This window comes from Haemorhous mexicanus, unplaced genomic scaffold (genome assembly GCF_027477595.1).
Source record: "Haemorhous mexicanus isolate bHaeMex1 unplaced genomic scaffold, bHaeMex1.pri scaffold_199_ctg1, whole genome shotgun sequence".
NCBI classification, from domain to species: domain Eukaryota; kingdom Metazoa; phylum Chordata; class Aves; order Passeriformes; family Fringillidae; genus Haemorhous; species Haemorhous mexicanus.
This window is the reverse complement of record NW_026776027.1, coordinates 34,740-45,565: the sequence shown is the minus strand read 5'-3', so window position 1 is coordinate 45,565 and position 10,826 is coordinate 34,740. Positions and strand designations below refer to the sequence as shown.

Genomic DNA, 10,826 nt, shown 5'->3' with positions numbered 1-10,826 from the left:
AAAATCTCCCCAAAAATCCCCAAAAAAAAAATCCCCCCAAAATCCCCCACAAAGCCCCAAAATCCCCCAAATCCCCCCAAAATCCCCCCAAAAATCCCCAAAAAATCCCAAAAAAATTCCCCCAAAAATCTCAAAAAATTCCCCAAAATTCCCCCAAAAATCCCCAAATTTTGCCCCAAAATTCCCCCAAAAATCCCCCCAAATCCACCCAAAATCTCTCCTAAATTCCCCCCCAAAATCTCCCAAAAATCCCCCCCAAATCCCCCAAAAATAAACCCAAATCCCCCCAAAATCCCCCAAATTTCCCCCAAAATCCCCCAAAAAATCCCCAAAAAATCCCCCAAAAATTCCCCCAAACATCTCAAAAAATTCCCCAAAATTCCCAAAAATCCCGCCCAAGTTTTCCCCAAAATTTCCCCAAAAATCCCCCAAATCCACCCAAAATCTCTCCTAAATTTCCCCCCAAAATCTCCCAAAATTCCTCCCCAAAATTCCCCAAACTGCCCCCAAAAACCCCTAAATCGCCCCAAAAATCCCCAAAAAAATCCCCCCAAAAATCCCCAAAAAAATCCCCCCAAAAATCCCAAAAAAAATCTCCCCAAAATCCCCCACAAAGCCCTAAATCCCCCAAATTTCCCCCAAAATCCCCCAAAAAATCCCCAAAAAATCCCCCAAAAATTCCCCCAAAAATCTCAAAAAATTCCCCAAAATTCCCCCAAAATCCCCAAATTTTCCCCAAAATTTCCCCCAAAAAATCCCCCAAATCCCTCCCACAATCCCCCCAAATTTTCCCCAAAATTTCCCCCAAAATCCCCCAAATCTACCCAAAATCTCTCCTAAATTCCCCCCCAAAATCTCCCAAAATTCCCCCAAAAAATCTCCCAAATTGCCCCCAAAAATCCCTAAATCCCCAAAAATCCCCAAAAAAATCCCCCCAAAATCCCCCACAAAGCCCCAAATCCCCCAAATTTCCCCCAAAATCCCCCCAAAAATCCTCCAAAAATCCCGCAAATTTTGCCCCCAAAATTTCCCCCAAAAATCTCCCAAATCCCCCCAAAATCTCTCCTAAATCCCCCCAAAAATCCCCCCAAAAATCTCAAAATTCCCCCAAAATTCCCCAAATTTTTCCCAAAATTTCCCCCAAAAAATCCCCCAAATCCCCCCAAAATTCCCTCCAAAATTTCCCTAAAATTCCCAAAAAAATCCCCCAAATCCACCCAAAATCTCTCCTAAATTCCCCAAAATGTCCCAAAAATCCCCCCTAAAATTCCCCAAACTGCCCCCAAAAATCCCCCAAAAAATCCCCCAAAAATCTCCAAAAATTCCCCAAAATTCCCCAAAAATCCCCAAATTTTGCCCCAAAATTTCCCCCAAAAATCCCCCAAATCCCCCAAAAATCTCTCCTAAATTCCCCCCCAAAATCTCCCAAAAAATCTCCCCAAATCCCTCCAAAAATCCCCCAAAAAATCCCCCAAAAAATCCCCCCAAAAATCCCCAAAAAAAAATCCCCAAAAAATCCCCCATAAAGCCCCAAATCCCCCAAATTTCCCCCAAAAAATCCCCCCAAAAATCTCAAAAAATTCCCCAAAATTCCCCCAAAAATCCCCACATTTTCCCCAAAATTTCCCCCAAAAAATCCCTCAAATCCACCCAAAATCCCTCCAAATTTTCCCTAAAATTTCCCCCAAAAATCCCCCAAATCCACCCAAAATCTCTCCTAAATCTCCCCAAAATCCCCCCAAAATCCCCCAAAATCCCCCCAATTTCCCCCAAATCCCCTCCCCCCCCCAATTCCCGCCACGTGCTCCCCACGTGCTCCCCACGTGCGCCCCCTCCCCTCCCCCCCTCCACCCCCCCCCCAAATTTTGGGGCTCCCCAAAGCGCCCCCGCCCCCCCCCCCCGGTACCTCGCGATGGTTTCGCCGATTCTGCCCCAAATCGGCCCCGGGGGGGCACAAAAAGGGGGGGGAGGCAGGGGGCGGGGCTGGGGGCGGGGCTGGGGGCGGGGCTGGGGCGGGGTCACGCCCAGGCCACGCCCACCCCCCGAAAACGAACAAAATTTCCTCAAAATTGGCCCCAAAATTGGGATTTTTGTCACCCTGGGAGCCCCAAAATCACCAAACATAGCCCAAATTCACCAAGAGAGCCCCAAATTTACACAAAATGCCCCAAATTCGCCCAAAATTGGAATTTTTGTCACCCTGGGAGCTTCAAAATTCACCCAAAAAAGCCCCAAAATTCTTCCAAAATTCACCCAAAATTCACCCAAAATTTACTGAAAATCAGCCAAATTTCACCCCAAAATTCTTCCAAAATTCACCCAAAATTCTTCCAAAATTCACCCAAAATCACCCAAAATTCATCCAAAATTCACCCAAAATTCTCCCAAAATTCACCCAAAATTCATCCAAAATTCTTCCAAAATTCACCCAAGATTCATCCAAAATTCATCCAAAGTTAACCCAAAATTCATCCAAAATTCACCCAAAATTCACCAAAAATTCACCCCAAATTCACCCAAAATTCACCCAAAATCACCCAAAATTCATCCAAAATTCACCCAAACTCACCCAAAATTCACCCAAAATTCACCCAAAATTCATCCAAAATTCACCCCAAAATCACCCAAAATTCATCCAAAATTCATCCAAATTTCACTCAAAAAAGCCCCAAAATTCACCCAAATTTGGGATTTTTGTCACTCTGGGAGCCCCGAAATTCACCCAAAAAGCCCCAAAATTCACCCCAAAAATTCACCCAAAATTCACCCAAAAAGCCCCAAATTCACCCAAAATGCCCCAAATTCCCCCAAATTTGGGATTTTTGTCACTCGTGGAATCAGAGACCCCAACTTTGGGGGAGCTTTGGGGATTTTGGGGATCCTGAGGTTCAGAGACCCCAAAATTGGGGATTTAAGGGAAATTTTGGGGAAATTTTTGGAGGAATTTGAGAGAATTTTGGATTTTTGGGGGGAATTTTGGGGGGAATTTGGGGAATTTTTTTGTTTCTTGGGGAAATTTTGGGATTTTGGGGGGAATTTTGGGAGAATTTTGGGAATTTTGTGGGGGAATTTTGGGAGAATTTTGGGAGAATTTTGGAATTTTCGGGGGGAATTTTCGGGGGATTTTTGGGAGGAATTTTGGGAGAATTATGGGATTTTTGGAGGGAATTTTTGGGGAATTTGGGGATTTTTCTGAGGGGAATTTTGGGATTTTTTGTGGGAATTTTGGGGGGAATTCTGGGATTTTTTTAGGGAATTTTGGGAGAATTTTGGGAATTTTGGGGGGGAATTTTGGGAGAATTTTGGAATTTTTTTGAGGGAATTTTTGGGGAATTTTGGGGAATTTTTGTGGGAATTTTGGGGGGATTTTGGGGGGGAATTTTGGAATTTTTTTGGAGGGAATTTTAGGGGGATTTTTGGGGGGAAAATTGGGAAAATTTGGGGATTTTTTTTTAGGGAAATTTTTGGGGAATTTGGGGATTTTTGGAGGGAAGTTTTGGGGAATTTTGAGGTTTTTTGAGGGGAATTTTTGGGGGGAATTTTGGGAGAATTTTGGAATTTTTTGGAGGAAATTTTGGGCGGAAATTTCTGTGGGAATTTTGGGAGAATTTTGGGGGGAATTTTGGGGAGGAATTCTGGGATTTTTGTGGGGAATTTTTGTGAGACTTTTGGGATTTTTTAGAGGGGAACTTTTGTGGGAATTTGGGGATTTTTTGTGGGAATTTCTGTGGGAATTTTGGGATTTTTTTGTGGGAATTTTTGTGGGAATTTTGGGACTTTTTGTGGGAATTTTTGTGGGAATTTTGGGATTTTTTGTGGGAATTTTTGTGGGAATTTTGGAGTTTTTTGTGGGAATTTTTGTGGGAATTTTGGGATTTTTTTGAGGGGAACTTTTGTGGGAATTTTGGGATTTTTTGTGGGAATTTTTGTGGGAATTTTGGGATTTTTGGGGGGAATTTTTGTGGGACTTTGGGATTTTTTTGAGGGGAACTTTTGTGGGAATTTTGGGATTTTTTTGAGGGAATTTTGGGGGGAATTTTGGGATTTTTTGTGAGAATTTTTGTGGGACTTTTGGGATTTTTTGGGGGAATATTTGTGGGAATTTTGGGATTTTGGGGGGGAATTTTTGTGGGAATTTTGGGATTTTGGGGGGGAATTTTTGTGGGAATTTTGGGATTTTGGGGGGGAATTTTTGTGGGAATTTTGGGACTTTTTGTGTGAATTTTGGGATTTTGGGGGGGAATTTTTGTGGGAATTTTGGGACTTTTTGTGGGAATTTTTGTGGGAATTTTGGGACTTTTTGTGGGAATTTTTGGGGGAATTTTGGGATTTTTTGTGGGAACTTTTGTGGAAATTTCGGGATTTTTGGTGGGAATTTTTGTGGGAATTTTGGGATTTTGGGGGGGACTTTTTGTGGGAATTTTGGGATTTTGGGGGGGAATTTCTATGGGAATTTTGGGATTTTGGGGGGGAATTTTGGGGAGGAATTCTGGGATTTTTGGGGGGAATTTTTGTGGGAATTTTTGTGGGAATTTGGGGATTTTTTGGGGGGAATTTTTGTGAGAATTTTGGGATTTTTTGTGGGAATTTTTGTGGGAATTGTGGATTTTTTGTGGGAATTTTTGGGGGAATTTTGGGATTTTTGGGGCGTTCCCAGGCCAGGGGGAGGGGTGGGGGTGGGGCGCCCCTCCCCCCCCACATCCCCTCCCCCCCCCGCCCCCGTGACCCCGTGGGGGGGGCAGGACAGGGGGGTGGGAAGGTCATTGATGACGTCATCGATGACGTCACTGACCTTGAGACGCCCACCCCCCGCCCCAAAATCCAACCTGGAACCCCCAAAATTCGCTCGGGACCCCCAAATTCCCCCCTGGGTCCCTCAAATCCACTCGGGACCCCCAAAAATCCCCTCAGGAACCCCCAAATTTCCCCTCAGGACCCCCAAATAACCTCAGAGACCCCCAAAAATCCCCTCAGGGACCCTCAAATCCCCTCAGGGACCCCCAAAATCCAACCCGGGATCCCCAAAATTCGCTCGGGACCCCCAAATTCCCCCTCGGGACTCTCAAATCCCCTCAGAGGACCCCTCCGGACTTTCCCACAGACCCTGCGGGGGGATCCGGGACCCTCAAAATCCGCTCAGAGACCCCCAGAACCCCTCAAGGACCCCCCCGATCTCCTCACAGACCCTTCAGAAGGATTTGTGACCCCCAAAATCCCCTCAGAGATCCCCAAAATTCCGGTCGAGACCCCCAGAATTCGCTCGGGACCCCCAAAATCCCCCCCGGGACCCTCAAATTCCCCCAGGGACACACCCCCCCCCCCCCCCCCCACGCCGGACTTTCCCACAGACCCCGCGGGGGGATCCGGGACCCCCAAAACTCCTCCGGGACCCCCAAAACCCCTCAGGGATCCCCAAAACCCCTCAGGAACCCCCCGATCTCCTCACAGACCCTTCATGAGGATTCGGGACCCCCTAAATCTCCTCAGAGACCCCCAACATCTCCTCAGGGACCCTCAAACCGCCCCCCCCCCCCCCCCCCCGCCAAGACTCCCAAAGCCCCTCAGGGACCCCCCTCGGACTTTCCCACAGAACTCGCGGGGGGAGCCGGGACCCCAAAATCCGCTCAGGGACCCCCAAAACCCCCCAGGGACCCCCCCGATTTCCTCAAAGACACTTCAGGAGGATTTGGGACCCCCCAAATCCCCCTCGAAACCCCCAAGATCCGCTCGGGACCCCCAAAAGCAACCTCGGGACCCTCAAATCCCCTCAGGGTTTCCCCCCGGACTTTCCCACAGAGTCTGCGAGGGGATCCGGGACCCCCAAAACCCTTCAGAGACCCCAAAACCCCTCAGCGACCCTCCCGATCTCCTCAAAGACCCTTCAGGAGGATTCGAGACCCCCAAAATCCCCCTCAGGAACCCCCATAATCCCCTCAGAACCCCCAAATTTCCCCACCGGGACACCCAAAACCCCTCAGGAACCCCCCTCGGACTTTCCCACAGAACTCGCGGGGGGAGCCGAGACCCCAAAGTCCGCTAAGGGACCCCCAAAACCCCCCAGGGACCCTCCGATCTCCTCACAGACCTTTCAGGAGGCTTCGGAACCCCAAAATCCGCTCGAGACCCACAAAATCCCCTCAGAACCTCCAAAATCCGCTCGAGATGCGCAAAATCCCCCCCCCGAACCTTGGTAAGTTCCGGGAAGTTCCCGCGCGTGTGTGACCACGCCCACAAAGGCGGGGTTTATGCAAATGAGATGCGTGCGCCCGCATGGATCGCGCATGCGCGGTGGGAATGGGGTGGAAATGTCCCAAAAATGTCCCAAAAAAGCCCCAAAAACCCCAAAATCTCCCCCAAAAGCCCCAAAATTTGCCCCAAAATCCCCAAACGACCCAAAATTGCCCCAAATGTCCCCAAACAAATCCAAAATTCGCCCCAAAATTTCCAGAAATGGCCCCAAAATCTCCCCCAAAAGCCCCAAAATTCTCCCTCAAAAACCCAAAATGTCACCAAAAAACGCAAAAATTCCCCCAAAACTCCCAAAACTCCCGAAAAAAAACCGCAAAGTTGCCCCAAAATTGCCCCAAATATGCCCAAAAAGTCCCCAAACGTTCCCAAAATTTCCAAAAACGTCCCAAAAAAGCCCCAAAAAACCTCAAAGTTTCCCCAAAATCTCCCCCAAAACCCCAAAATTTGCCCCCAAATGTCCCAAAATTGTCCCAAAATTGCCCCAAATGTCCCCAAGAAGCCCCAAAAACCTCAAAGTTTCCCCAAAATCTCCCCCAAAAACCCCAAAATTTGCCCCCATATGTCCCAAAATTGCCCCAAAATTGCCCCAAATGTCCCCAAGAAGCCCCAAAATTTGCTCAATTCGCCCCAAAATTTCCAAAAATGTCCCAAAAAACCCCCAAAATCCCCAAATTTGCCCCCAAATGTCCCGAAATTGCCCCAAAAGTCCCAAATTTCCCCAATTTCGGGGTCCCCTCCCCCCTCCCGGGGCTCACCTGGAGCAATTGGGGCTCCCCGGAATCTGGGAATTCCCAAAAAGCCCCAAAACGGCCCCAAAACGGCCCCGAGGGCTCAAAGTCCCAAAGTCGATGAACCCCGAGGGGAGGGGGGAGGGGAAATGGGAGGAAATCCAAGAAAATTGGGGAAAAAAACAAAAAAAACAGGGGGAAAATGGGATTAAAATGAAAAAAAATGGGATTAAAATGAAGTAAAATGGGATTAAAATGAAAAAAAATGGGATTAAAATGAAAAAAAATGGGATTAAAATGAAAAAATGGGAATAAAAGAAAGAAAATGGGATTAAAATAAAAAAATGGGAATAAAGGAAAGAAAATGGGATTAAAATGAAAAAAATGGGATTAAAATGAAAAAAAATGGGATTAAAATGAAAAAAAATGGGATTAAAATAAAAAAATGGGAATAAATGAAAAAAAATGGGATTAAAATGAAAAAATGGGAATAAAAGAAAGAAAATGGGATTAAAATAAAAAAAATGGGAATAAAGGAAAGAAAATGGGATTAAAATAAAAAAATGGGATTAAAATGAAAAAAAAAGGGATTAAAATGAAAAAAAATGGGATTAAAATGAAAGAAAATGGGAGAAAACCAAAAAAAAACCGGGAGCCAAAACCGGGGAGATTGGGTTTGCTGATTGCGGTTTAATTTTTAATTGGCGATAATTAGGAATGATTCGGTAATTAGCGAGGCATTCGGTAATGAGCGCGGAGTTGGTGCTGCCCCCTGCAGGCCCGAGCGGGACTGAGCCGGGCTGGGGATCCCAAAACTTCGGGGGTTCTCGGGGAATTTTGGGGATTTTCGGGGAGTTTTGGGGGATTTTCCCAAGAATTTTTTGGGGATTTTCCCGAGAATTTTTTGGGGATTTTCCCGAAAATTTTTTGGGATTTTCCGAGAATTTTTTGGGATTTTCCCAAGAATTTTTGGGGGATTTTCCTGAGAATTTTTGGGGATTTTTGAAATAATTTTGGGGATTTACCGGGAATTTTTGGGAATTTTCCAAAGAATTTTTGGGGATTTTCAGAGAATTTTTTGGGATTTTCCGAGAATTTTTGGGGGGATTTTCCACATAATTTTTGGGGATTTTCCCGAGAATTTTTGGGGATTTTCCAAAGAATTTTTGGGGATTTTCCAAAGAATTTTTGGGGATTTTCCCGAGAATTTTTGGGATTTTTCCAAAGAATTTTTGGGGATTTTCCTGAGAATTTTTGGGGATTTTCCAAAGAATTTTTTGGGATTTTCCGAGAATTTTTTGGGGATTTTCCCGAGAATTTTTTGGGGTTTTCCAAATAATTTTTTGGGATTTTCCGAGAATTTTTGGGATTTTAGCGAGAATTTTTGGGGATTTTCCCGAGAATTTTTGGGGATTTTCCAAAGAATTTTTGGGGATTTTCCCGAAAAATTTTGGGGGATTTTCCAAAGAATTTTTGGGGATTTTCCTGAGAATTTTTGGGGATTTTCCCGATAATTTTGGGGGATTTTCCAAAGAATTTTTGGGGATTTTCCAAATAATTTTTGGGGATTTTCCCCAGAATTTTTTGGGGATTTTCCCCAGAATTTTGTGGATTTTCCGAGGATTTTGGGGGATTTTCCAAATAATTTTGGGGATTTTCCCCAGAATTTTTTGGGGATTTTCCAAATAATTTTTGGGGATTTTCCCCAGAATTTTTTGGGGATTTTCCCAAGAATTTTGGGGATTTTCCCGAGAATTTTTGGGGATTTTCCAAATAATTTTGGGGATTTTCCAAAGAATTTTTGGGGATTTTCCAAAGAATTTTTGGGGATTTTCCAAAGAATTTTTGGGGATTTTCCACAGAATTTTTTGGGGATTTTCCCGAGAATTTTTGGGATTTACCGGGAATTTTTTGGGATTTTCCAAAGAATTTTTGGGGATTTTCCAAAGAATTTTTGGGGATTTTCCCGATAATTTTGGGGGATTTTCCAAAGAATTTTTTGGGATTTTCCCGAGAATTTTTGGGGATTTTCCAAAGAATTTTTGGGGATTTTCCCCAGAATTTTTTGGGATTTTCCGAGAATTTTTGGGGGATTTTCCCGAGAATTTTTTGGGATTTTCCGAGAATTTTTGGGGATTTTCCTGAGAATTTTGGGGGATTTACCGAGAATTTTTGGGGATTTTCCCGATCATTTTTTGGGATTTTCCAAAGAATTTTTTGTGGATTTTCCCGAGAATTTTTTGGGATTTTCCAAATAATTTTTGGGGATTTTCCAAATAATTTTGGGGATTTTCCTGAGAATTTTTGGGGATTTTCCTGAGAATTTTTGAGTATTTTTCAAATAATTTTTGGGGATTTTCCCGAGAATTTTGGGGATTTTCCAAATAATTTTTTGTGGATTTTCCCCAGAATTTTTTGGGATTTTGCGAGAATTTTTGGGGGATTTTCCAAAGAATTTTGGGGGGATTTTCCCGAGAATTTTTGGGGATTTTCAAAAGAATTTTTGGGGATTTTCCCGAGAATTTTTTGGGATCTTCCCAAGAAATTTTGGGATTTCCCGAGAATTTTTGGGGGGATTTTCCCGAGGATTTTTTGGGACATTCCCGGGATTTTTGGGGTCTTTGGGATCTTCTCAAGGACTTTTTTGGGGGATTTTTCCCAAGAATTTTTGGGATCTTCCCAAGGAATTTTTGGAATATTCCAAGACTTTTTGGGGGGGGGGGGTGTCCATTTTTTGGGTACCTGGGCAGGTGAGTGGGGGACATCTCAGGGGGGGTGGGGGACACACCTGGGGGGGTTGGGGACACACCTGGGGGGGTTGGGGACACACCTGGGGACACACCTGGGGGGGTTGGGGACACACCTGGGGACACACCTGGGGGGGTTGGGGACACACCTGGGGACACACCTGGGGGGGTTGGGGACACACCTGGGGACACACCTGGGGACACCTGGGGGGATTGGGGGCACACCTGGGGACACACCTGGGGACACACCTGGGGACACCTGAGGGGTTGGGGACACACCTGGGGACACACCTGGGGACACCTGGGGGGGTTGGGAACACACCTGGGGACACACCTGGGGACACCTGAGGGGTTGGGGACACACCTGGGGACACACCTGGGGACACCTGAGGGGTTGGGGACAGTCCAAAGGGGTCGGGGCCACCCTGGGGGCTGCCGGTGACACCAGTGGCCTTTGGTGACACAGGTGACATCAGGTGGAGATGCTCTCCTGGACACAGGTGGTGACACAGGTGACACAGGTGACATCAGGTGACCCAGGTGGCACAGGTGAGGTCAGATGGAGATGCTCTCCTGCACACAGGTGGGACAGTGGGTGGTTGTTGGGGACACAGGTGTCACAGGTGACCCAGGTGACACTGCAGCTCAGATGGAGATGCTCTCCTGCACTCAGGTGGTCACACAGGTGACACAGGTGGCCCAGGTGGCCCAGGTGACACTGGTGACATCAGATGGAGATGCTCTCCTGCATGCAGGTGGTCACACAGGTGACACAGGTGTCACAGGTGGCCCAGGTGGCCCAGGTGACATCAGATGGAGATGCTCTCCTGCACGCAGGTGGTCACACAGGTGTCACAGGTGTCACAGGTGTCACAGGTGTCACAGGTGTCACAGGTGGCCCAGGTGGCCCAGGTGGCCCAGGTGCCATCAGATGGAGATGCTCTCCTGCACGCAGGTGACACAGGTGACAAGGGTGACACAGGTGACCCAGGTGACGTCAGATGGAGATGTTCTCCTGCACGCAGGTGGTGACACAGGTGGTGACACAGGTGGCACAGGGGCCACAGGTGACAACAGGTGGAGATGCTCTCCTGCACGCAGG

General features: G+C 46.5%; 1 long non-coding RNA gene across 1 annotated transcript; it reads left to right on the top strand.

Moving 5' to 3' along the window:
- Positions 1-10,369: 10,369 nt before the first annotated feature.
- LOC132322909 (uncharacterized) lies at positions 10,370-10,694 on the top strand. The gene is made up of 3 exons (XR_009485195.1): positions 10,370-10,427; positions 10,528-10,573; positions 10,619-10,694. It is a non-coding gene; the product is annotated as an uncharacterized LOC132322909 (long non-coding RNA).
- Positions 10,695-10,826: the final 132 nt, after the last annotated feature.